This window comes from Mustela lutreola, chromosome 2 (assembly GCF_030435805.1).
Source record: "Mustela lutreola isolate mMusLut2 chromosome 2, mMusLut2.pri, whole genome shotgun sequence".
NCBI classification, from domain to species: Eukaryota; Metazoa; Chordata; class Mammalia; order Carnivora; family Mustelidae; genus Mustela; species Mustela lutreola.
The window spans coordinates 154,252,557-154,279,689 of NC_081291.1; the positions used below are offsets into that span (position 1 = coordinate 154,252,557).

Consider the following 27,133-nt stretch of genomic DNA (forward strand, 5'->3'; position numbering starts at 1 on the left):
TGGGTATGAGACAGGGAGCAGGAGAATAAGAATAGGAAGAGAATTTTTACATTTTAAGATTCTATACTATTTATTTTTTCATGAGAATATTTTAATTAAAAACCTACAGGAGACTTGTGTGAGTAAAAGTCTATCATAAAATAGGAAGAATGTCTCTCATCTTCTGCTCATCTAGAAATGAAAGCCAGAATTTGGAATGATGGACAAAATTCAGAACACAGCCTCTACTTCACAGAATTAGAGGATGTTGGAGCTAGTGGCATGAAAACCTCCATCACGTAAAATAACCACTTTATATTACAGATGAGGAATCGGGGCCAAGGAAGTTTATAAACTTGGATAATGTCAAAAAGTAAACTGATTAAACCGAAATGCATATAAAAGTCATTAAGACTAGAAAGCACTGGGGTGCCTGGGTGACTCAGTTAAGCGTCTGCCTTCAACCTGGTCATGATCCCAGGGTCTTGAGATAGAGCCTCACAGGTTCTCTGCTCCTCAAGGAGCCTGCTTCTCCTTCTGCCTGCCACTCCCCTGCTTGTGCTCTCTCTTTGTCAAATAAATGAATAAAATCTTAAAAAAAAAAAAAAAGGACTAGAAATTACTATCGATTTAACAGTAGTACCTGTATCTGTATCCTACTGCTGTTCTGAAGATTAAGTGAGGAAAGTCACGTAAAGCACAGAGCCTAGAATATAGTAATGATAGATGTTATCAATATTTATTATTACTATTACCATTATTATTGTTAGTTACCAGATCACTTAGCATGAGCTGCAGCTAGCTTCCACCAGCAAAGTTATTTTTCCCTCTCAAAGTAATCTTTCTTTAAGTTTCCTGCTGACTGCACATGATGGAGTTGAGAAGATGATGGACTTTGAGATGAGCTCTGAGCACAAACACCAGCACTACCAATGACGAACGGAGGGATTTTTGAGCAAACGATTTAGATTTCTAACATTCACTTTCCAGAAGAATATAGTGATACCTGCATCATGTGTTGTGATGTATGAGAGAAGGCACGGAAACGTAAGTCTACTCCTGGCATTTATTAAGACCGTCTGTAAATTTTAGCAATCCTAATTATTTATTATATTGTACGTTGTGAAGGCTTTGTGGTACATGCAAACCACATAGCGCGGAGAAAAAGCCCCAGACCAGAGAGATTATTGTACCTAGGTGGAAGTTTTGCTGAATATTTCCTCCCTATGTTTGCTTTTCCATTCCACTATTTGACTCCAGCAGCCTGTGTTTAAGCACAGACGCAGGAAAAAAGAAATTAAAGAGATAGATCAAAAATTCAATACCCCTCCCTTAGAAGAGAAGCAGGTGTAGATCCATCCAGGGATCCAGCCCACTGGTCAATTCTAATCTAGGTGCTGTAGTTAAGAAGAGGAAGTGGGAATTGGCCAAGTGTCTCTGATCTACTATTTTGTATAAGAGAAAAGGGTAAAAATACTAGTTTTCGATTTTAAGGAATTTCTGGGTCAGCCCAAGATAGTTCTTCTGAATTGAATCATCAAGAAGACGAGGGACACAGTGGAAGCCCAACCATAGAGCCAAAAGGGGAATGTGAGTGCATGTTGAGGGCAAAGAGAAGGAACCTGTGAAGGGCTAAGGAGACAATGGCTGAGGATAGGTAGGCTTTGAGGTTTCCCTGATATGCAAGATCATGGCTGCCACCATCCATTTAAAGAGACAGGACTGAGTAGATAGAGAAAGATATAACACATGGAATAGAAAAGCAAAGGAAAGAGAAAAATTTCAGTTCAATACTACATTTGACATAGAGCAGTGATTCTCAAAGCGTGATTTCCAGACCCACAGTATCAGCTTATGTGGGTGGGAACTTGATAGAAAAGAAATTCTCAGTGCACCTGGGTGGCTCAGTGGGTTAAGGCCTCTGCCTTCAGCTCAGGTCATGATCCCAGGGCCTGGGATTGAGCCCTGCATCCATTGGGCTCTTTGCTCCGTGGGGAGCCTCCTTCCCCCTCTCTCTGCCTGCCTCTTTCCCTACTTGTGATCTCTGCCTGCCAAATAAATAAATAAAAATCTAAAAAAAAAAAAAAAAAAAAAGGAAAGAAAGAAAAGAAAAAGAAATAAATTCTCACCCCCATTCCAGGTTATTGGGTCAGAAACTCTGGGGGTAAAAAGGACTGGGAATGGTGGAACAATCTGTATTTGAACAAGCCCTCCTGGTGGTTCTGTTGTGTATATATTTTAGAGGAAAGTTCTCATCATCATACTTTTTATTCCAATTTACAATGTCCTCTTCTAAAATCCCTATCTTAACCAACAGACAAGGAGAGGGAGAGGGGCATAAAGGCTAGGAGTCCGGAACTGACCTATTTAAGTAATTTGCAAATCTGGTATCTGCAAATTATTATTATAACTAAAAGTGAAGGCTAACAATTTTTAATCACAGTCAAACATTTTCATGCCATGCATGACTTTCACAAAAGAATAGACATATTAGTCCAATGGAATAAAGAAGATTAGAACAATACAGAGCCGTGTTTGTTAAGTGGAGAGGAAAAGGCACTGGATGGGTTGCACAATGCACTGGGAATGAGATGTCCTAGATAGAACTTTCCCTGTCACCAGAGCTCCTGCCAGATCATTTCCGCCCACATCACTGAAGGACAGTATTTGCTAAAGCCCGGTTGATCCTATGCAAACAGGACAATGCTGCATAAGGACTGCTGAAGGGTTGTCACAGCCCTGATTACAGCAAAAGACCAGCATTATCAGAAAAATTCTGTAGCGGAAATAAACCAAAAATAAGCAAATAAAAGACCAGGGATTTATCTTGGAAGAAAAGACTCGTGTTACTGGAAGAGCATGGGAGTGCATTTTCCCCACCTCAGCCATTTCCTACCTGACCAATCTTGCATTCTGCCTTTCAGCAGCATGAAGCTTGTCTTTATTCACCTTCACCTGTAAGTGGCATGCTTTCTCAGATGTTCCAATGCTAAGAGAATCTTCTTTAAACTTATCAATTGAAAGTGGGTACTTTTAACTTATTTTATATCCATTAATGGGCCTCCCATTTCATATAGTTACTAAAACCCTTGGTAGGGGGCCAATGAGAAATGTCAGCCCAGGCACCCAAAATTTCAAACCCGGTTGCATTGACTATGTAGTCTATAAAGCCTCATGGGACCATCAGATTCAAGATCTGAAAATACAGAGTCATACGACCACGTTCTGGTATTATAAGATATATGGCCCCCACTTTTGTGGTACTTTTAAAAATGTATCTATAAAAATTTCATGGCAGTTTCATGGCACGGAAGTGTAGGTAATGGAATAAAATGGCTTCAGATGAAAAAAGTGACTGAGATTACACCGGTTGGCAAAACTAAAATTTAGGGCAAAGAACTAAGAATCAAAGAAATATTTGGGAAGATCCTTTTTAAAGGTTGCTTTCACCATCCCATAAGGAGGATGTATAATGGCAGTGATGAGATGCGTCAGGCTGTCCCAATGTGCAATCCTGCTGTGGGAGGCTAGGAGAGGGTATAGGATTTTTCTCAGGCTGAGAATAGGAAGCTCCGCAGGACCCTCTCTTTTTATAAGTGGCATTTTGGCTTCTTAGTCAAGACCAGGCTTACGTGGTACCAGAGTTCCCACTATCACTAGGGAAAGCGGGAACAAAGAGTGGCAGTTAGAAAGCTCATAACTAAGGGAGTTAAGTGGTCAGTGCTGGGGCTGGGGAAGGATTGGTGTTGGGTGAAGAGGAATAAAAAGGCTGTGAGGGAGGAGAAGGGAGAGGAAAAAGAACAGAATGAAGCCATCTGGCTACCAACAGTGCTAGAAGAGCGACTTCACTGCTTTGCTTGTAAACTCTCTCGACCCCCTACCTGAATGGTAACCACAGGAACCACAGCATCAAATGAAATGGTTTATTTGATAGGAAGTAGAATCAGCAAACCCCAGAGCCACCGAGGTCTGTGTAGCTCCCAGATCTTTTCCAAAGCCCATGTTTGTTGCATGTGTGTTGACTCAGGGGCAGCAAGTACCCACTTTGAAAGATAAAGGTGCGGAGGCAGGTGAAGGTCATGATATATTAGTGTCAAAACTTCTTCCAGACTTTCGCTTTTTTCAAACACAGTTTCCTTTGATGACAAGAAGGCATTCAAACAGAGATTTCTCAGAGAAAAACCTTTGCTTTCTCAGAAGATTCCCACCACCTTTATTTTAAAGACATTCCAACTGTTTAAAGGACAGAATGCACACGAATTTGAGTGTCCAGTGTGTTATCTGTTATAAATTTACTTTTCTAAGTGAATTAACCTCTTTAGTTCAGCTGCCTGGCTTTAAAAATAGAAGCAATTACATCAATCTCACAGTCCTGCAAATCCCTTTTAGTAACACATCTACGTTATCAACTATCTCTTGGACATCACCTCTGGGAGGCTTCAGACAGCTCAAACCACACATTTTCCCAACAGACCTTCTCTCCCCAAACCAGCTGTCATCTCTCATTAGCTGGTGCTACACCCTCTACCAGGCCTCCAGGCGAGAAGAGCAAGTCTTTCCAGATTTCTTATCATTGATTTAGAACTTTTGGGTAACTGACATTTCTCAAGACCAAGCTTCTCTTATCCCTGCTGAGCCCGTCGTCATTCAGACTCTCATCCCTGGCTTGGGTGAACGTAATCACAATCACTTCCTAATTGACTGTCCTCACTCCAGTCTTGGATTCTCCATGACCCCTGCCTAGAGCGACAAATTTATCTTTTTACCCTCATCCATGAGGAGGACTAGAAAAGACATGGACAGAGAAGCAGGGAGAGGTGATCAGATGTGGGGGACTGGGAACAAAAAATATTAACATCGGCATGGAGTTTTTTTGTTTGTTTAAATTCCTTCTTTCATTCTAATGAATACCGCAAAATGAATGTCATGAGAAGGTAGTAAAAAAAAAAAAAAAGAAAGAAAGGAAACGAAAAACTTTCTTCATCCTTTTCAAATGTATAGCTCTTTATTTGTTTGGAATCATCAAGAAGAACAGAGGAGTCATTGTTTTTTTTTTACCTGATTTTTAAAACCCAGTTGTGCATAACATTTTTCTCTATCTCACAGTTGTATGCTGGAACATTAAAAACTTGAAAAAACAACAAAAGCACTTTCTATTTTGCAGAGGTGGTGAAATGCAGTGTTGCTCTCTTCATTTTGTACCCAGCTGGCTGACACAGTAATCTCATAAGCAAGTGTGTGACAATTCTGTTATGCATGAACTCATCTCGGTAAACTAAGTTATGAGCTCGCTAAAACTACCTGCGCGCGAGTGGAAGGCTCAGCTCTTACAGCGAAAGCACTAGACATCTTCTGAGAACCTGTGCCCTAGAATAAGGGCCAAGGGCAGAGGCCTGATTTGACCTAATTCTCCAAAAAGAAATGACTAAGAATAGGTGGTTTCTCAGTTGCAAGGTTGCAAGTTGCAAGGAATGAGTAGACCCTATAGAAGTATATGAAATACTGCAGACCTGGTCCCTAAAATAGACTCATACAACTTTGGATCTAGAAAACACATCAGAAAAGCAACTTCGTTGTTTTCATAGAAGAGCACACTGAAACTCCAAAAGCTGGAACAACCTGCGCTCAGCAAAGAGGGGGCAGATCCGAGCCTAGAATACCGGTCTCCTTACACACAATACACATTTGTTTCATCCACAAGTAACAAATACTGAGGGGTCCATCCCTCATATAAGTCATGGCAGGTGCTAAGAGATCTCAGTTCTCCAAGTATGAACTACTCTGGAGAGATCCCAAGCACACTTGTTAACATATAAAGATACTCCCCAAGTGTATATGCTCTCGAACAAAATCCTGTGTCCAGTGTCAGACGCAGAAATGCTGCAGCTCACCAGTCCCAAAGAGAAGCATGATCATAAAACCCTCTATGTCATATATATATATATATATCATACCGTATGTATATCATGCCATATATCATACATCAAATTTATATCATAAAGTTATATATCCTCAGTACAGTGAATGGATAGCATTGCCTCTCCCCTAAAGGTACTTAGATGCCTCCACTTCCGATACCAGTTGTCCTATGAGCCACAGATCCTTGACGTGGAGTTACTCATTCATACGGCCCTCCACTGACTCATTCAGGTGTCTACCGGGTCGGGTATCATGGTGGATCCTGCAGCAAACCCAACAAATGTAGTCTCTTCCTTTGTGAGACTTTCACTATAGCAAATCTTGTATGATTTTATGATCCTTTATGATTTGCTGCTGGTCTCCAAGCTCTACTGAAGGCTTAAAAAAAATTCACTGATAAAATAAAAACTGGTCATATATGAAAAGGCTAGGAAAACTAGCAAGTTACATTTTTTGGAAAAATAAATGACACAAAGCATATGAACATAAATTCTCCCTTAAAAACAACAAAGATTTTCTTTTTTTTTTTTTTTAAGATTTTATTTATTTATTTGACAGACAGAGATCACAAGTAGGCAGAGAGGCAGGCAGAGAGAGAGGGGGAAGCAGGCTCCCTGCTAAGCAGAGAGCCCAATGCGGGGCTCAATCCCAGGATCCTAGGATCATGACCTGAACCGAAAGCAGAAGCTTTAACCCACTGAGTCACCCACGTGCCCCACAACAGAGATATTTTCTTAATCACCTGAACATAAAACCTTTAAAAGAAAATTTAGTCAAAGGAGAACAAGTGCTTTAGATCACACCAAACAGCATATTTAGCAGAGGATAATGAGAAACGGAAGTAAAATATAAAATTATATATTCCTACTCTTCTCTAAATCAGATCCCCGGCTTGCAAATGCCTCAGCTACTGTGTTTCACATCTCCTGTTCCTTGCATATTTCATGTTTTAATTAAATAGACAATTTATTTCTCTGAGCTTTATTTCTTACCACCTAATTTCTCAAATCCCTGATATCTGGTCACTTTTTCATTGATACATGGATCTAGTAATATGGCCAAATCCCAAGATCCCTGCTCAGTTCTTAAGAGCTTCATGGTTTTTGCCAAATGTTACACTTTTGAATGTGCCCTTATTTCCAAAATCACTTTCGTCAGTTTCTCTTGTTAGCCTGTGATCAGTCCAGATCACCTGCTCTGAATACCTCTCCCTTCCTTCCCTTTCCTTTTAAATTTAGGGAGTAGATCCCATATTCTTCCAAAAACATTTCAACTGTCTTACAAGGTAAACATAAACCAGAGTAATCTGGAATAAAACCGTTTTAATCATATCAATGAAGTAAAAGGCAAGCAGGTATTAAACTCGGTTTGAAGTAAGTGGCAATCTGGGTTGGGCACAGAACTGAGCTTCATGTTTTCTGCCAGTAGAAACACAAAGAGGGACATGTTGAACAGCATTCTTTTCATTATCTGACAAAGTACACACATTTGTCTCTGTAGTCTGTGCTACTTCCTGGAACAAAACTCAAGCAGGAATTTATGACATGAAACCCCGTAGAAAACACACCAAGTAACACATCACTTCAATTATGCGATTATAAAATTATGTGATTACTAGAACTCCACTGGGACCACCCTTCATAAAAACGGTGAGCGTAAAGTTAATGTAAAATTTAATGAAAACATTTGGGAGAGAAGGTGCACAAAGTACCCCAGAGTCTCACATTCTCAGGATTTAGGCTAAGACAGGAGGTAATTTTAAAGACTGAAATAGGGAACATGTCTGTTAGATTCTCTCAAATACCAGATTCCTCAGGTAACACTGGCTGAGGCGAGATTATTGTCAGCTCATGATTAAACTCTCACAAAAACTGCAGTGTAACTATTCTGAGTTGTCAGTTAATACAAAACCTCCCTGCTTCAGTTATTCCTTAAGACTTGTCATTTTTGTCAACAACCACATCTGTTCTCATCACAAACAAGTAGTCCTTCAACAGCAGAAATGCCAGCCCTAGGAACAATTGTTTTTCTTATAATTGGCCTTGGACAGGTTCTCAGTAAAGATGCCGTCATCTGGTTCTTCTAATGTACAGAAAAGAATTCCACTATTTCTTTTTTTAGCCTAAATGATTTTTTTTCTTCTGTGATCAGTTTTTCTCACCCATGGAAACCTCAGCGCATGCCTCTTACAGATTATGTACGCCTCTTATTATTAAGAATAACACTACCCCCAAAGAGCCCATCATTCTAAGTGAGCTCAAAAAGTTACCCTTAACGTAATTCCCCGAACCCAACTTACTAGTTGGATCAATTTTGTTTAAATATTGGTAAGAGTACAACAGATTATTTCCATTTATATTTAACTGATTTGTTCCTTTATGTAATAACTAGTTAATAGTCTACATCTTAAGATGATTTCTGATTAAAGCCAGTACAGTGATCAATCTGGAATTAGGAAAAATTTTGTGTCTTGTGTACTAAATAGAACATTTACATAGCTTTCCTACCAAAGTCCAAATGGAATTTTTGTTAAAAAAAAAAAAAAAAGACACAAAAGGGGCACCTGAGTGGCTCAGTCAGTTAAGTGCATCTGCCTTCAGCTCAGATCATGATCCCAGGGATCAAGCCCCATGTCAAGCATGTACCCACTCCCTGCTCAGTGGGGAGTCTGCTTTTTCCTCTGCCACCCCCTGCTTGTGCTCACTCTCTCTCCCTCTATCTCTCTCTCAAATGAATAAAAGCTTTAAAAAAAAAAAAAAAAAAAGAAAAGAAAAAGTGTTGAGCCATATAACTTGTCTGCATTTTGCCTTAAGATTACATGTTAGATTTCCACTTCTGACCATAATGTAGTAATTTGAATCAACTTGCCTTCCCACCAAAAACAACTAAAAAATTAGACAATATGTAAAAAAGAACTCTTTAGGGCAGCTGGGTGGCTCAGTCAGTTAAGCAGCTGCCTTCTGCTTAGGTCATGATCCCAAAATTCTAAGATCGAGCCCCACCCACATCAGCTCCTTGCTCAGTCAGGAGTCTGCTTCTCCTTCTGACTCCCCCCTCTTATGCTCTATTTCTGTCACCCTCTCTGTTTCAAATAAATGATTAACTTTTTTGTTTTAAAAAGAACTCTTTATAGATACTGGACCCCATAAGGCAGGACTTGTGATCCCTAAGAAACAAACAAATGAGATGAGCCCTACAGTTACTCCAGGGTTCTGCCTGGCAGCACTTTCTGGACAGCAGGGAACGGTATCCCGTACAAAGCACAGTGAAGGCTCACAAGTCCATGGTAAATAGGAGTTCTAATATCTGTACTCACTATTTTATACGAGCAGTTAAAATTTTAACTTATAATGAGATCTAGTGGGACCTTAAGTTCTTCAGATGATGTGCCATGGTAAAATAATTTGAATTTAATAAGACTTTCAAATACATGTAGGTTTAAAATTTGAAAATCTTATTAGGGAAAACTGATCACTTAAAAATATAAAGCTATTGATCAGTTCAACAGACATAGTTAATGCATTGAAAAAATCCTTCACTAAACCTTCTGTTTTAACTAGACATCAAGAACTTAGGAAGTGGAAATAGGATGTGATTTTATGGAGCATGATAAAGAACATCTAAAACCACTACTCAACAGCACACCAAATAATGGAATTATTTCTTTATTCTCAGTGTCAAGGAAGACTAGAGATTTTTCCATTAAAGGCAGCAATAAGACAGAAGTGTTTCTATTATCTTTTTTATTTATTATTCTAGAATTGCAAAAATGTCTCACAACCTCACTGTGTTATCTACCTAAAACCAATGGAAACATTATGTGTCAACTACACATCAATTTAAAAAGTCACGGGAGGGGTGCCTGGGTGGCTCAGTGGGTTAAAGCCTCTGCCTTTGGCTCAGATCATGATCTGAGTCCTGGGATAGAGCCCCACATCGGGCTCTCTGTTCAGCAGGGAGCCTGCCTCCCCGACTCTCTCTGCCTGCATCTCTGCCTACCTGTGATCTCTGTCTGTCAAATAAATAGATAAAATCTTCAAAAAAAAATTAAAAAGTCTTAGAACTGGCTTAAAATATATATTATGTATACATAAAATAACCATAACAATGTTGTAGATAATTAAAAAGAAAATACCTGTGTGACTTTTTAATAGCTTCACAGTATTCAATTTTTCATTATTTGTGATTGTTAGACACTTCTTAGAACATAAAAAAATTGATGAAACAAAATACAGCAACTTTGATTATTTGAGTCATATATTATTTTATCCTACTAAATTTTCTAAAGTAAGCAGGGATTACTTTTGTCAGGATTAGGTTTTATTAAGAAAAAAAGATTACATACAAAATATGTGTACATATGTTTGTCCAAACATACAGAATATGTAAAAGACTATCCATCAGTCTGTTAACATTGGTTATCTTTCAAGTTAGTGGATTGTGAACATGTGGCCCAGGGACAAAGATCTCTATATTATTTGATATATGCTATAAATACACACACTCCTTTTGTAATTTAAAAAGCTAATAACATAAATTTATTTGCAGAACTACCATAAATAAAATAAGATAAAATAAAAAACAATGGCACATAAGGATAAATAACGATTTGCCAATTATGATATATTGGTATTTTTAAAGTACTAATAGCACAGATAACAAAAGAAACAACAACACACACTGGAAAATGGCAATACCGAAATGAAAGCAATATGTATATATACTTTTCAAATTCCTTGCCTTGTTCATTATTCCTAAAAGCACATGAAATCTGGTCAATTGCATGTTTCAAAAAGTATTAGTGTTGTTGAAATTAAGTTGAAAAAAATTGTATTGTAAACTAGTGTGAAAAGCAAAAACAACAAGTGTTGGTGAGGATGCAAAGAAAAGAAACCCTCACACACTGTTGGTGGGAATGCAAACTGGTACAGCCACTGTGGAAAACAGTATGGAGTTTCCTCAAAAAGTTGAAAATAGAACGACTCTACAACCCAGTAATTGCACTACAAGGTATTTACCCAAAGAATACAAAAACACTAATTCAAAAGGATAGATGCAGCCCTATGTTTAATGCAGCATTATTTGTAATAGCCAAATTATAGAAGCAGTACAAGTGTCCATCATTAGATGAATGGGCAAACTCTATAAATATATATGTCTTCTATCTATCTCTCTTCTAAGATACATATATATGTACACACACACACACACACACACACAGACTGGAATATCACTCAGCCATAAAAAAAGAATGAACTCTTGCCATTTGCAACAGAATGGATGGACCTAGAGAGGATAATGCCAAGTGAAATAAGTCAGTAAGAGAAAGACAGTTATCATATGATTTCATTCATATGTGTGGAATTTCAGAAACAAAACAAATGAACAAAGGAGAGAAAAAAAAAAGAGATAAATCAAGAAACAGACTCTTAACAGTAGAGAACAAATTGGTGATTACCAGAGGGGAGGTGGTGAGGGGGTGCTAGGTGAAATAGGTGTTGGGGTTAATGAGAATATTTACCATGATGAGTACTGAGTAATGTATGGAATTTTTTTTAATATAATTTTTTATTTTTTATAAACATATATTTTTATCCCCAGGGGTACAGGTCTGTGAATCACCAGGTTTACACACTTCACAGCACTCACCAAAACACATACCCTCCCCAATGTCCATAATACCACCCCTTTCTCCCAAACCCCCTCCCCCCAGCAACCCTCAGTTTGTTTTGTGAGATTAAGAGTCACTTATGGTTTGTGTAATGTATGGAATTTTTAAATCACTAAATTTATACCTGAAATTAATACAACACTATATGTTAACTTTACTGGAATTAACATTTAAAAACTTTTTAAAAAAGTAAAACAAGGTAACCTGTCTAGCAAGAGCAAAAGCAAAAATAAAAACAAACAAAACAAGAATCAAAAACTTAGTGTGAAAAGATAAACTGAAATTTTGCCCCCAAAATAATTTGACTATAAATAGACTATTAACATGTCCTACTACTGATACCAGTAATTCCACTCAAGGAATCTACCCCAAAGAAATAACAGATCGAAAGAAACATGTGTTAAAAATAATTATTATAGTACTATTATGAAAATAACCTAAAATCCAACAATAGAAAGATAGGATACTAAGTATAATATATTCAAATTGTAACAGAGGACAGTCTATTGGTGGCTTAAACTAATTTTCATTTTTAGTGTTATCAGAAATTTTGACACCATAGTCTTGCTATAAGTCCTTTTGGACTTAGGGACCAGATGGTTAAATTTCTGCTTTTTTAGTCAAGGGCAATGATGTTTTTCTCCATGTCTCTGCTAAAAACTGAACACTGAATTCAGTCTATCTGAAAGGGAACTCCCCTTCCCTTCTAAGGTCAGGGGATACTGCAGGTAAGGAACTCCAGGAGGGCTGGGGCTCCTACCTGTTCTCACCTTACCTCAGCCTTAGACTGGATCCCCAAACCTACACCAAGCTATAAAGCAATGCTCACGCTTATGCATATGGGGTTGCTCCTAGATGCACAGGTATAAACCAACCAGCAAGCACTGCCAACCCACCTTTGTTCCCCCCCAAACAAACAAAAACAAAATCTCTCTGTTTAAAATGCTACTCTTTGGGGCACCTGGGTGGCTCAGTGGGTTAAGCCTCTGCCTTCAGCTCAGGTCATGATCTCAGGGTCCTGGGATCAAGTCCCGCATGGGGCTCTCTGCTCAGTGGAGAGCCTGCTTCCCCTTCTCTCTCTGCCTACCTCTCTGCCTACTTGTGATCTTTCTCTCTGTATGTCAAATAAATAAATAAAATCTTTTTTAAAAAAAATGCTAGTCTTTTTCAAACAAAAGTGATTTCAGCTCCTCTGGCTGAAATCAGACTGGTTCTCCAGTCTTGAACGCCTCAGTCTTTCTACACATTCCTCCTGGCGCTGTGGTATTCTCTGCAAGTGGATATAGACACAGAGTCCTCAGGAAGAGTCACTAGTGTATTACTTGGACCAGAGCCAATGTAAGATTGACACATTAGAATAAGATGCAACACTATATGTTAATATGTGTATGTTATATGTTAATAATAATTAAATGGAATGCCATTTAAAAAGGCGGGGTATGGATGGTTAGAAACACAGATATCACACAGTCCTATTGATAAGAAAAAAAAAAAAAATCAAGGAACTATTGTGTTAAGACAACCTCATGCCTAAAATGATTTACCTAAAAATGTTTTGGGTTTTACAGTCCAGACAAACATGGTTTTCAGATCCAGCAAGTAGACCAACATCTCCTTTAGAGTCATTCATAGATTACATACTAAATTACTAAACAGAACTTCCTCGAGCTTTACTGAAGTTTTTACTGCATGGGAACAACTGTGCAGCACTAATGAGAAACATGAGCCCCACGGGACACACTCTTCTTATATGAGAAGCCAGTAACCCAGCAATTCAGTGATTCACTCATGCTACCTTGGTAGCCTCCAACAAAATACAAAACATCAAACTGAAGGACTTAATTCTCCGGCATTTGAAAATATTACTGTTGATTATGACTTCCTCAATGTGCAAAATTCACTTTTGTTTCAGCAAACATTTATTGAGCATTTGTCTTGGTTAGCACTGGACTGAAGACTCGACCATAACACTGTCCTCCTTCTGGAATTGCTTCCTATCTTGCAGAAAGTAACTGCTTACACTTTGATATTGATATAAACACTTAATACAAAAATACCTTGGAAATATGGAGGTAACAAATGCTTAAGTTTAACCATCTAACCTTTTCTTCTCTGCTCTCTACTGAGCTAATATGTATACACTCTTTGAAATTGTTAGAGCACTTGAAAAGATCTTTATCTTTACATAAAGGCTAGCAAAATGCCCAATCTATTAACAAAAATTGGATCACAAAGGAATTATTTATCTTTTGACTTTTTTTTCTTTAAAATTTCAGGTTACAGTGTTGAGGTCTTCAGACTTACTCTTTTCTAGCCTGCTCTCATCTTTGCAAACTCTTCTCCTTTACTTTAATACATTTATTCCCCTTTCATCCCCATCTCCAACCCTCTTCTTCACCTTGGACACCCACTCTAATATAACTAATTCATGTCCTTATTGTATATACGTCTTCTGAAATAAATAGTATTCTTGTGTGTAACACTTACTTTACATAAATTAAACTATACTATAAATTTTAGCAGTTCTTTTTTTCCAACCCAACACTACACTTTTAAAACATATCCACGTGTTGGGTCTAATTCATCCTCATATCTATCTGATACAACTATGTCAAGTTCCATCATGTGCATACACTGCATTTTTGTTATCCATGTCCCTAGTGAGTACGTCTACACTGCCTCCAAATTTTGCTCCTATAGGCAGTGCTATGGGGAACATCTTCTTACATGTTCCTTCATGGACCAGTGAAAACTTTTCATAGACTGATACATCCTAGAATAGGACTGTCAGAGTCAGGTATAAATATATTAAATTTTTCTAACTGCTGCCAGATTGCTCTTAAGAATGATGTCGACCATTTATCATCTTACCACTGGTGCATGAAACTTCCCATTTCTTCCCGTTTTCTCAAACATCTGATATTATCAAACTTGTATTTTTTGTGACTCCAACAAGATAAAGAAAAATACATTGTTATAATTTAATTTCTCTGAAAAGTGAGGCTCAAGTAAAAGTTGAACCTTTCTTCACATACTTAATTATTTGGGTTTCCCTGACAACGAGGCTCAAGTGCAAGACTTGTCTACTAAGGGGGCTCCTGAGTGAGTCCCACACGAAAGAACATGCCAGCCAACACTTACCTCCCACCTTCCACCTCTCAAGGTCAACAGGACACCACATGTGTTCACTGCACCACCCTTCCCCCAGCCCTTTCCATCCCTTGATGGGTCTATCCTAAACCTTATCTGTCAATGTGTCCCTCATCTTCTAGCTCTAATTCAGCCCTGGATGCCTTCAGAAGACACTACATGCCATGCATTTCTCACATGTAAAAGCTATTATTCCTCCCTAGTCCTTGAATCCCAGTGTTTGTAGAAGGTGTGAGTGGTTTTTTTTTTTTTTTTTTTTTTTTTTGGCCTTTGTTCCAGGCCATTCTCGCCCTCTCTTCCCTAAAATCTGTGAATGCTGTGTTGTCACAATGCATCACATACCACTGCTCATGGCTGCTGCCCTCTGCTTAGGTCTGTTCTCCTTCTCACTCCCAGAGACATTGGATTTACACCCTCTCCCCTGAAATATCCAACATGTCTTTCCCCATTTTCCCTCACAATGGGCCCCACTTTCTACTTTACCAAGAAAATGGAACTACTCAAAACCCCTTCTGCTTTTCCACATGCACTTAGCACAAAGCAGCACATACTTACCTTCCCAACAGTTAAGTGTCTTCAAGCTCATGTCAAGGGTCAGGGTCTTCAGTATGCGCTAGATATCACCTGTTCTCACCTGCTCAAGGGCATTGTTCTCGTAATTTTCTCCTCTGTCACCTGTCTTAGCAATCTTCTCCACTTTACTGGATCATTCCTGAGCATACACTTATACTATGATGTTAAATTGATCTAAAAAAACAAAACATCATTCCTGAGCATACACTTATACTATGATGTTAAATTGATCTAAAAAAAACAAAACAGAACAAAATCTTCTGCATTGCTTTTCTCTCTAGCTATTATCCTATTTCGGATTTCTGATTATAGCAAAACTCCCTGAAAGAATTGTATTTGCAATCTATTTCTTCTCCCTCCAATCTCTCTTAACCCAGGCCAACCAGATTGTCCTACCATTACCCCAAGTCTTCTCTGGTCAAGGTCACAATGACACCTATGTTGCCAAATTTCATGGTCAATTTTTAGCCCTTATCTTATTTGAGCTATCAGCAACATTTTGCACAGGTAAACACTTCTTCCTAAAACAATTTCCTTCAGTTGGATTCCAGGACACCATTCTCCTGGCTTCTCACTTTTCTCAATATTCCTTTTCAGTTTTTTAGCTCTGAGTTTTTTCCTAACACCTCTGATTCACTATAATTATTTAACCTCTCTGAGTGTTGCTTTGTCATCTATCCTCCATAGTTACCATGAGGATTCACTGAAACACTGTATCAAGAGCCAAACATTAAGCTTGGAACATAGACCTTCAATGAATGATCACTATTACCATTAGCAGTAGCAAACAGGATATCATGGGACCATTAGAATTCTCAGGTAAGGAATAATAAAAAAAGATGCCTGCAGTAATTCCCAGTTAGCGTTCCCTAGAAGTGCATAAAAAATAAAAGGTCACAACTTTAACCTTTAAGAGAAATATATGCCAATACAATAAAGATTCATTTTATTTCTTGATATGAGAAGTCTTCATTATAACTCTTAAATATAACCAGGAAGCTGAAATGAAAAATGTTACTTTAAGTTGGAGTTTGTAAAAACATATTTTAGAAACATGGGTTAACTTTTTTTTTAGTTTAACTAAATTGTCAAAATAAAAATACACAAATGCTAACAAAAACAAAACCCACCATCATTCTATCACACCAATATGCAAGCCAATAATTATTAAGGGCAATGATATACTGTGTTTTGTTTTGTTTTTTAAGCTTACAATGCCATTAAAAATTTTTAAGAGTTTGGATTAAGGAAAAATTATGTTACTAGGAAAATGTCATTAGTCACAAGGGGGTAGCATATGCTGCAGTTATAAACAGCCCTAAGGGCTTACAACACAGAGTGTGGAGTCTTTTGTTCACCTGCATCACATCTTATCACACATGGGCTCTGCCTTGTGCTGTCTTCTCTTTAAGACCTAGGCTGATAGAGTAGCCATTATCTGGAACAGCACCTATCACTCTAATGGGGGAAAGATGTAGCAAGGAACACACACTCTCAAAGCCAACCTCTGGAGTGACACACATCACTTTCCTCATGTGGTAAAGTCTAAAGCAAATCACCTGACTACACATAACTGTAATCGGGTACAGTCACACAACCCTTCCCCGTGCGTGCAACAGGAGAATGGGCTTGAGATAGCTCCCACCACTGAATTCAATATTCAGAAGTCAATACCCAGTTCTTTTGACTCTTTGGATAGAAAGCACCTCTTAAATGCCAACAGTCCTGACAAAGCAGGCAGGTAAGAACCTTCTCTAGAATTGCAAAATGTATACTACTTTCACAGTAGCAAATCTGAACTTAAATCTGCAAAGAAAAAAGGTTCCTTTAAGGTAGCAAGACTTGTTGATACAAGTACTAAACTAGGAATTGGTATTTCTGTCTTGGCTTTACAATTGATATCTTCTGTGGCCTAAGGCAAGTTGTTTAATAACACCATCCTTCAAGAAAATAAGGAGACGTGATGACTGATTGACAGCAGAACATTTCTGAGCAGAGTAAGGAGGTGGTTGAGATTAATAGTGAAATCTTCCCATCAGATGGAAGCCTGAACTGCGCAGTGACTGGCACTAAAGAAGAAAAACACTGACATGCAAAGTGCTTCAAATCCTATGTGACGGGCTGTCTATATTGTAAAGAGTTATTATGTACGAGAATGTCATATTCCCTTCTCTGTTTCACTCTGATGGAAAAAGGAAACCCACAAGCTCAAACCTGGCTCTGAATTTTCCCTGTAGTCATAGAGGCATTATCAGGAGCTAGCTACATAATATTATATTTATCACATATCCCAATGTGAATGTCTGCATTGCCTTGTGAAAAGTCCCAAGAGAAGGGGACTTTCAAGAGAAGAAATAATTTCTATAAAGACAAACTTTTTCCCACGCAAGGTTGCAAACAATGACATGCAGATATTGTTAGCAGTAACTTGTGATGTTCTAAGTGATCACAACTCAAACAGCACCAGATCAAAATATTTGAACAACTATGCATCTTTTAAACAAAGTGTTTCAAAACACAGGTATTAGCTGCATGATACACTATAGATTATACAATTTATTTTTCCTATTTGGTTTCTTTTTTCAAATGGCGTAATTTATAAGTATTTTCTAAATGTAATAATTCAAACATAGAAACATATAGGACATTCACTGGATCCTCACAGATGGGGGTAACCACTAATAAGTTCAAATAGCCTCATTTTATTTATATAATGCATACATAAGCACACTCAACTCCTTTTTTAAGTTTTTATGTAAATCAGATTAAAGTCTATGTATTAAATTGTAACTTATTTTTTCCCATGACAATATGACTTACAAACATTTCCCTATAAATACACACAGCTTTTACCTGGTCTTTGAATTGGCTGCATAAATACAGGTATATGTTACTTAACACTTCCATGGACAGTTATGTGCGCCGTTTCCAAATTTGTATTGTTAAAGGTAAGGTGCAAGCTTTTAAAAATGTATCTTTAAAGTAGAATTTTAGTAATGGATTTGCTGGGTCAATGACATGCTTCTCTAAACTTTTACTAGATATTATAGATTGCCTTTCCATTAGATTACCCCACTTTAACACTTGGACCAGTGTGTAAGAGTGCCGGCTTGCCCTACAATGTCAATAGCTTGGGTCAAGCTAATGCATGAAAGCCAAGGCATTTGTTAATTTGTTTTTTCCTGTTTTTTTTCTTTTTGTTTGTTTGTTTTTATTTTTAAGATTTTATTTATCTGACAGACAGAGATCACAGGTAGGCGGAGGCAGGCAGAGAGAGAGGGAAGCAGGCTCCCTGCTGAGCAGAGAGCCCGATGTGGAGTTCGGTCCCAGGACCCTGGGATCATGACCTGAGTGGAAGGCAGAGGCTTTAACCCACTGAGCCATTCAGGTGCCCCTGGTTTTTTTCCTGATTAATGATAAATAAGTTAGCCCATTTTCATTGCATTATCATACTTCAATGAACTGAACTTCCCATTTGGAGACATTTTTCAACTGTGCAACTTGTGTTTTTCTTACTGATTTGTGGAAACAGTTTAGCTATTCTAGATAACAACCCATTATCTGTTGAATATGTTGTAAATATTTTTCCATTATAACACAAGTTTTTTTTTTTTTAACTTAATATTTAGTGCATTTTGTCATGCAGAAGTCTAAATCTTACATATCCAAATCTGCAGTCTTTGTGTCTTGCTTAGGAAGACCTTCCCTCCCTAAATTAATCTGATTATTATCCTATTCTTTCTTCAAATCCTATCTTTTAAATCCAGGCTGATTAAGGTATTATTTACAGGCAATAAAGTTCATTTTATTTTTAGTGCACACGTTTTGACAAGAGCATGAAGTCATGATACAACCACTACAATCAAGATATGGACCAGTTTCATAGAGACATTCCCTCATGTTCCTTTTGTCAACCCTTGGCCCAGTACCCAGACTCTGGCACCTACTGATGTTTTTTCTGTTTCTATAGTTTTACCTCTTGCATAAAGTCATATAAATGGAATTTTATGTTCTGTAGACTTTTGAGTCTACAGACTTCCACTTAGTGTAATATAGAGAATCACCTTAGGTAGTTGTAGGTGTCAGTCCATGGTCCCTTTGGCCTGCCACATGGTACTCTATCGTATGGATGTACCACATCTTACTTTACCCTTTATCAGGTGAAAGGTAAAAGGCTATTGGGTAGCCTTCAGTCTGGATGATAACAAAAACATTAGGAATATTCACTACAAGATGTTTGCATCAACATAAGTTTTTATTTGTCCTAGGTAAATTCCTAGGAGTAGAAATGTTAAATTATATGGTAAACTATGTGTAACTATAAACGAAATTCCTGAACTCTTTTCCAAAGGGGCAGTACCCCATTTGCCTTCTCACCAGCAGTGTAGCAAAGTTTCAGTTTCTCTGCATCCTCCTCAACACTTGGCATTAATGGGGTTTTTATTTGTTTTGTTACTTAAGCCATTCTAGTAAGTGTGTGGTGATAGAACATAGTGGACTTAAATTTGCATTTCCCCTCTGACTAATGACATTAAGCATCTTTTCATGAGTTCACCATTCTTCTATTCTCTTGGGTGAAGTAACTGTTCAAACCCTGTGCCCATTTTTTAGGAGGTTGACTTATTATTGTGTTTTGGAAGTTATTTATATCATCTAGATATAAGCTCTGTATCAGAGATGTGTATTTTCTCTCAGTCTGTGGCTTGTCTTTGTACTCTATAAACACTAGTTTTAAGTGACCAGAGAGTCTTAATTTTGATGAAGTCCAGATGATCAATTTGTTCTTTTTTTAGAGTTATGTTACTAAAAACTCTTTTTATCTAAGATATCTTTGCCTAACCCAGGGTCATAAAGGTTCTCTTATATTTTACTCTAGAAGTTTTATAGTTCAGGTTTTATATTTAAGTCTATGATCTATTTTGAGTTATGAATGGTATGCTAGGACTGCCATAACAAAATACCATAGACTGGGTGGCTGAAACAACAGAAATTTATTCTCATGGTTCTGGAGGCTGGAAGATCAACATCAAGACATCAGCAGGTTTTATTTCTTCCAAGACCATCAAGGACAGCCTTTCCTCTATGAGCAGACCTCCCTGGGTTCTCTCTGTATCCTAATTTCTTTTTATAAGCACCCTAATCAGACTGGATTAGAGCCTACCCTAACAGCTTCATTGTAACAGAATCATCTCTCTTAAGGCCCAGACTCCAGGTACAGCCGAATCCTGAAGTTCTGGGGGTTAGGACTTCAACATCTGCATTTGGGGTTGAGAGCTGTGACACAACGCAGTCCACACCATGAATCAAAATTCACTTTTTGTATACGGAGATCCAATAGTTCCAGCATCAACTGCTGAAAACACTATTCTTTTTCTTTAATGTGGAACCTGTTTTCCTTCTTTTCTATAAGTGAAATAGTACTGGTATCTGACTCCTTGACCAGGTATTTCTCTTCTTAAATTTCTGGTAGGTTAGTTGCCCTGAAACCTCATTTGAGTCTCATTCTTGAATTTCTTCATGGGTTCAAGAAAAGTGAGGATTTTGTATATTTTTTTTTCTTGTTAGGATGGGGCAGACTCTCTATTCTTTCAAAATTCTATAATGCTATTTTAATTTTTCTATGATTTCCTCATTAAATTAAGATTTTCTTTTCAGTCTCTCAGTAAAAGTTCATTTTTTCATAATGTCTTTATATTTTATAAGATTTATTTCTTGGCATTTGGATTTTTAGTTTGTTATTTTGCTGTTTTTAACAGTATCATTTACTGGTGCATAAAATGATTTTGTAAATTGATTGTCAGATTTACTAAAATTTTAAAAATGAGATCCAAGAATTAACCAGTTGATTCTCTTGAATTTTTGAACCCCTTTACTTTGGGGTTTGTGGCTCCCAGAATAATTAATAAATTTTCAAAGCACAAGGTTCTGGTTTTTAACATCAGTCTTTCTGTAGTATCATGAAATACATGTGGCAACTTGAGCTCTACCCTTGCTTGCTCTCAGATGGCCCCTCCCTCTACTTGACCCTGTTCCTGAGTAAAACCCTGATGGCAAATCAGGTATATTTTGGAAAACAACACATACAAGTTTCAGAAAATTAAATATTTTAAATATAGCAGGTAAACTTAGCCTTTCATAGCTTCTTGCAAACTGGGTAATTAGTTGCCAATTACAATTACTAAAAATATAAAATATCTATAGCATCCTTTCTATATTATTCTCATCAGGTTTTAGAATCACGGTAACTCTCAGCTCATTCATTGAGTCTGGAAGGCTCCTACTTTGTTCATTTCTAAAAATTGTATCTAATATGGAAATCATATGGTCTTTGTAGGCTGCTAGAACTTTCCAGGAAAATTAATTTGCACTAGTGCCAATAATAAGATCAGATTTCAATCACTATTACAAGTTTTTCAAAAGCACTGGTCTATCCTAATGTTTTGGCTCTATCTGAGTTAAAGGAGCTAAAAACCTTATTTAATCTAGGTTTTCACATTGCTTCTATAAAGCTTTTCATGGAATTCTTTTATATTTTAATTGCTTTAATTTCTGTGGTTATTTTTCATTGCTTATGTTCTCTAATGTTCTATGAAACTTGTCAAAAGGATATCTTTTAATAATTATTTTCAAAGGACAAGGTTCTGGTTTTTAACATCTGTTTGAAAATTTTCTATCTTTTTGGCTTTATATTTAGTAATTTCTACTTCCCTTGAGTTTATTTTGCTGTAGTAACTTCTTGAGGTTAGCACATTTCATTCGTTTTCATAATAAGTGTATTGAAGACTCTAAAATCTCTGTAGTTTCTCCTCGACGGCTTCTTACAGGTTTTAGGCTTCCTTTGTCATTTCTTTCCAAGTTATTAGAGAACTACTTTAATGGGACCAGGACCTAGATCTCCTTCCAGTACGGATGCCACCACTGTGGTCCTGGCATCCTCGCCCCCTCACCTGGGTCACCTGGAGCTTCCGTGCACCCCAGCCAGGAGCATCCCTTCCCAAAGTGCCATTTGCCTCTCTCCACCTTTCCTGCTATGTCTATCTTCCCGAGCCCAAAGAGAAGCTAAGCTGCCTTTTGCTCTCAACATGTTGCAGAGATGCTAGCATATAAAGATAGTTTGGTTTTTTTTTATTTTACTCACATCCCATTTAACCCCTAGAACTCAAGTGTGTATCCATGACCGCAGGACCAGCGTTACACACTAGAATGCTCTAGAGTCATCCCTTTCATCTGACAGCAAAGACCTAGCTACATATTAGACCAAGCCCATGCACGCACTTCTCTTCCCTATGGGAGTGGGTTTTTTTAAGCAAGACCTCCCAATTCCTGATGCAAGGAGAAGCCTGACATCTACCCCATACGCTGTCAGCGGGGCTCAAGTATTTCTCAGTCCAAATGGATATGCAGCTCAGATAAACCAAGATCCTCCCTATAATATGGAGATGATATTTAATCTCCTGGAAAATTAGCAAAGAAAATATGTAATAAGTAATAATCCTATTTGATAAGCATTCAGTAGAAATCTGCATAGAGCAGGGACCTGATGGAACACAAAGCAGTTCATTTGTGAGGCTGGCTGATGTCATAAACCAGAAGAGGCAAGTAGGAGAAGTTTATGGGCAGGAGCGGTTCTCTCCACGTAAATTACGGCTGTGTATTCATTCTAGGACATTTACTACTTTCTCTCATAAATACAATTAATGTGCTGAATTTATTTTCAAAGCACAAAGCAGTGTTATAACTTATCTTAAAGTTTTTTTAGTAGAAAAGCATATAAAACAACTTCAAAGGAAATTCTTTGGGACTGGCTTATTGAAGAATTTAACCAACATCTTCATTTTCCTTTTGGACACTGGAGCACACATAAGAATTTCCTTTCAGGATGTGGCAAATTTTCAAAAGCAATAGACAGAAACTAGATGCTCAATTACTGTTTTCTCTTCACTTTATCATTCCTGTTTTTCTCCAAAAATCGGAGTTTGACTTAAAGGTGGTGCTTTTACTTTTTGAAGGAGCTTGTCATTATGAATGAAACATACTTAGAAGTAACCATAAGCCATCACAATTTACTTAAATTAGTTTTCAATTATTTAGAAATACACCGTGAAAAGGCAGCATTCAAAGAAGTTTACTTGAAGTCCACAGGAATTTTCCATGTCCTTTTAAAACTTCAGATATTCACCAAGGTGGGTAATTTGCACTAACTTTATATTCTATGATCTTAAAAAAAAAAAAAAGGAAAACAGTGACTTTCATTGATTGAAAAGCTAAAATTACAGTGGAGAGGAATTTTTTACAGATCCAATCTCCCTTTCCTAACACATACTCTCTTTGCTTTGTCTGTCCCACAGTCTCAGTATTCATTTCACAATGTTCCGTTGAGAAGGGGAAACACAGTGCAGGTGGGGAATGGGTCCATCAGGCAGGCAATGGAGCATGCAAGCAGGCCACAGACCAAGTACTTAAGCATCCAGACAAAACCACATGGCCGTAAATTACTGTCACTACTTTCCAAAAGTTCCCTGGGTTGCGCAGGATTGCCCATGCAATCATAATTACCAAGCAAGCTGTAGTAATCATTAAACAAACTCTGTGACTTCTGCAGTCTTAAGCAAAATGCTTGTTTTGCTATTGATGTCCACGTAAAATACAGAATTACAAATGGGAGGCAGTAGCTCACATTCAATCCTTAGGATTCAGAGAGAATTACACTCTCTATGGGCAATGACTCTTCTCATCAACAATGACACTTTGCCGGCTCCGATTTCACCAATAGGTTGAAGCCACCCAGCAGTCGAGATAGCGTTGAGCCCCATCTAATAAAACTCCTCAGGGAATTCTGCAAGAAATTCCCAAGTTTGAATCCCCACAAGATGAAGTTTTTTCACTTGGCCCACCACTACCGGTGATGTTTTACTTTCCTAATTTTCATGGAGCGAAGTCAGATCTGGAAGCTGCCATGAATGGATGCTTATCACGTGGCAGAGCGCAAAGCCTTCATTCATCATCTCCTTTTAACGTTCACACCAACCCTATATGTAAAACAGCTTCAGGGCCTCCCGTCTTGTAGCAGAGGAAGCTAAGGCTGAGAGGAGTGCGATGGTTTACCATTCATTCGTCACGGCAATGGAGCATGCAAGCAGGCCACAGACCAAGTACGTGGTTCATGTCAGCCCCACGATGCCACAACAGCACTGCCTGCTTTGGAACGCAGCACTACCTCTGGGTCCCTGTGCCAGTGACAGGAAAGCTGGGAGAGCTTTTCTAAAGTAAATAAAATGCTACCCAACATGCTATCCAACTGTTTTTTTTTAAGACTTCACTTTGAAGATGAGTCAGTCAGTTTGCACAGACCCAGTAAAAGGACAACTGTTACAACAAACAAAAGCCAATCAAGGGCCCCGGAACCTGGAAGAACCCAGCCACAGATGTCGACCCCAGGCAGAAGCAAAACTGAACTCTAAACACGGCATTTACTTATACAGCTTTACCAAGTACCGGAAGGCAAAGCGCTGTCAGACCCTAGTGAGGCGCAAATGAGCTCACCCTGGGCCCGCACTGCGGGCTGGGAGAACAGTGAGGAAGGTCGTAACAATCCACAAGAAACAAGGCAGAGGAAGCACTACACATGGTGGAGTTCTTGGTTTCTCAAGGAAGATAAAAGCCTCCCCTAGCCTTGTTCCAACCCCACCCCTTGGACCCTGCCCCCACCACCCCCCTGGCTCGCAGGGCAGCAATTTTAGATTCACGTGGTAGAGAAACCCAAGAAGCTAGGTCTTGCAGACCCCAGCTGGAGAAATCCCTTTTGATTCTCCCGAAATATAAATGGAGTCTCTTTCAGTCCCTGCATCAGACCTCACGTCTCGATGACAGGCCTCGTGGAGGCTCAGCCAGGCTCACCCTTCACTAGCACAGCAGACTTCAGCTCCTGCAATGCTGGACCACCCCCACCCCCCTGCAGCTCCTGGGAAGCCAGAGCAGGCTGTCTGTTCTACCTGCACACCCTCCTAGACTCTTCTTTTCCTGTCTAGTGTTTACAAATGCAGCTCAGGCAGCTCCCGGTTTAGCAAGACTCTAATTTCTCCAACAGGGTAGCAGTACCTCTGTGTGATTTCTGATTTTATTCAGAACACATTTATAAACACTGAGGATTCAGATGTGTACAAGACAGACAGTTTCTGCCCTCAGAGTTTAGATTACAAATACATGGACAGGATAATTTCAGATATTGGTGAGGACTAGGAGAAAAATAAAGCACGAAGTCATAACTGCAGGTTAAGAGCACGAGAGGCTACACGGGAGGGTGGAGGGCAGTGCTGGTCTGCTTCACCTGGAGCTCCGCTCAGAGAACTGACAACTGAGCAGGGCTGGGAGCTACAGGAGACTTCCAAAACCGGAGGCAATGGAAGAGGTAGTTTCCAGGCAATAAAAACGAGTTCGAGTTCCGTGGCACAACATTTCCCAAACAGCACTCTAATTACCTCCAAGCTGCAGTCTGAATGATCCGAGGGCAAGGCCCACATCTTACTCAACTTTGCATCACCAGCATATACCTCCGGACCTGGCAAATGGACACGCAATAAATGTCAAATGAAATAAGACAAAAATATTCCAAGCCTTACCCAAAAAAAAAAAAAAAAAAAAAAAGTACATGGTATCTTTATACATGGAACACTGAACAGCACAATAGACCAATCATACCCTGATTCTGCAAACCCAGTAGTGTGGTGTCCTTGCAGAACAGGTTCCATAACGGCCTAGTATGCCAAGTGACACACACTCATCCTACGTTTATCCAGTTATGCTTACTGATGTGCAGTGAAAGTTGCAGAACCTTCCAGAGCAAGAAAATGCCTTCCACAAGAAAACTTTCTGGAGGGGAAAGGAGCAAGCCTTCCAGAAATAGCACCAATATTCAAACACAGCTACCAGTCTCATGGACCAAAAGGGGCTGAACTTAAGCCAGCCTGTAGACAAGGACTACGAGAGCATTGGGGAAAAAAAAAAAAAAAAAAAAAAAAAAAAAAAAAAAAAAAAAAAACTGCTCTAAGGGAGAAAGAAATCTGGCTCTTAGTGCACAACCAAGGCAGGCAAGTCCAAGGGAAGTGATAGTTTCTGGCCATGAAAACCTGTCCTCAGCCAACAACTCTAGAGACTCTCCAGAAAAAGGGCCAGACACATGAGCTAAAAGGACTCTTACAAACTTTACATTTTGTGACCAAAACACCTCACTGTGGCCAACCCTAACAGTATAATTTAGAAGGAGAAAACCTTCCCTCTACGTTGATGAAAGCTGACTAAACTGCCGTAGTATGGTAAAGATTGAGAATAGCATCGGGCCACAATGATGCCAAATGGAACAAACAGTAGCCTAGGCAGTGGTAACCGCACTCCAGGGAGCCACAGGAGCAATCATGCCATGGAGCCCATGGCTGTGGGGACTAGCCTTCCGGGGGCCCCAGTAAGCAAAAAGATCACTGGATTTGTAGATACACTGGGTATCCTAAAGAATCCTAGAAATTCTTGGAGACAGGAAACTGTACAAAAGACCTCTGTATATCCAAGTATGGAGGTGTTTGTGGATGTTGAACAGAATGTTAAGTCACTGTTCCATACAGGAAGTTGATGGAGGCAGAAGCAGTTTAACATAATCTAGTTACTTCTAGACTGTAAGACTAGGTCTTTCTTGTGATCTGGCTTAGTATAGTGTTGAAATTTAAAGACTCTTCTCATTCAAATGATTAGTATTCCTTAAGCTAATATTTCTTAGATGATAAGTACATAAAACATATCTAAGGGAGTTTTTTCAAAATGTTTCCTTAGTTCTCCCTCTGCCTCTAATAC

The 27,133-nt window shown here is 38.6% G+C and overlaps 1 long non-coding RNA gene across 1 annotated transcript in view; it reads right to left on the minus strand.

The window, feature by feature from the left end:
• Nucleotides 1–25,859, minus strand: part of LOC131825040 (uncharacterized) — a 159,932-nt gene extending 134,073 nt beyond the window's left edge. The window contains exon 1 of the long non-coding RNA XR_009351106.1: nucleotides 25,771–25,859. This is a non-coding gene — a long non-coding RNA (uncharacterized LOC131825040). The remainder of the gene's footprint in view (nucleotides 1–25,770) is intronic.
• Between the last annotated feature and the right edge of the window lie 1,274 nt (nucleotides 25,860–27,133).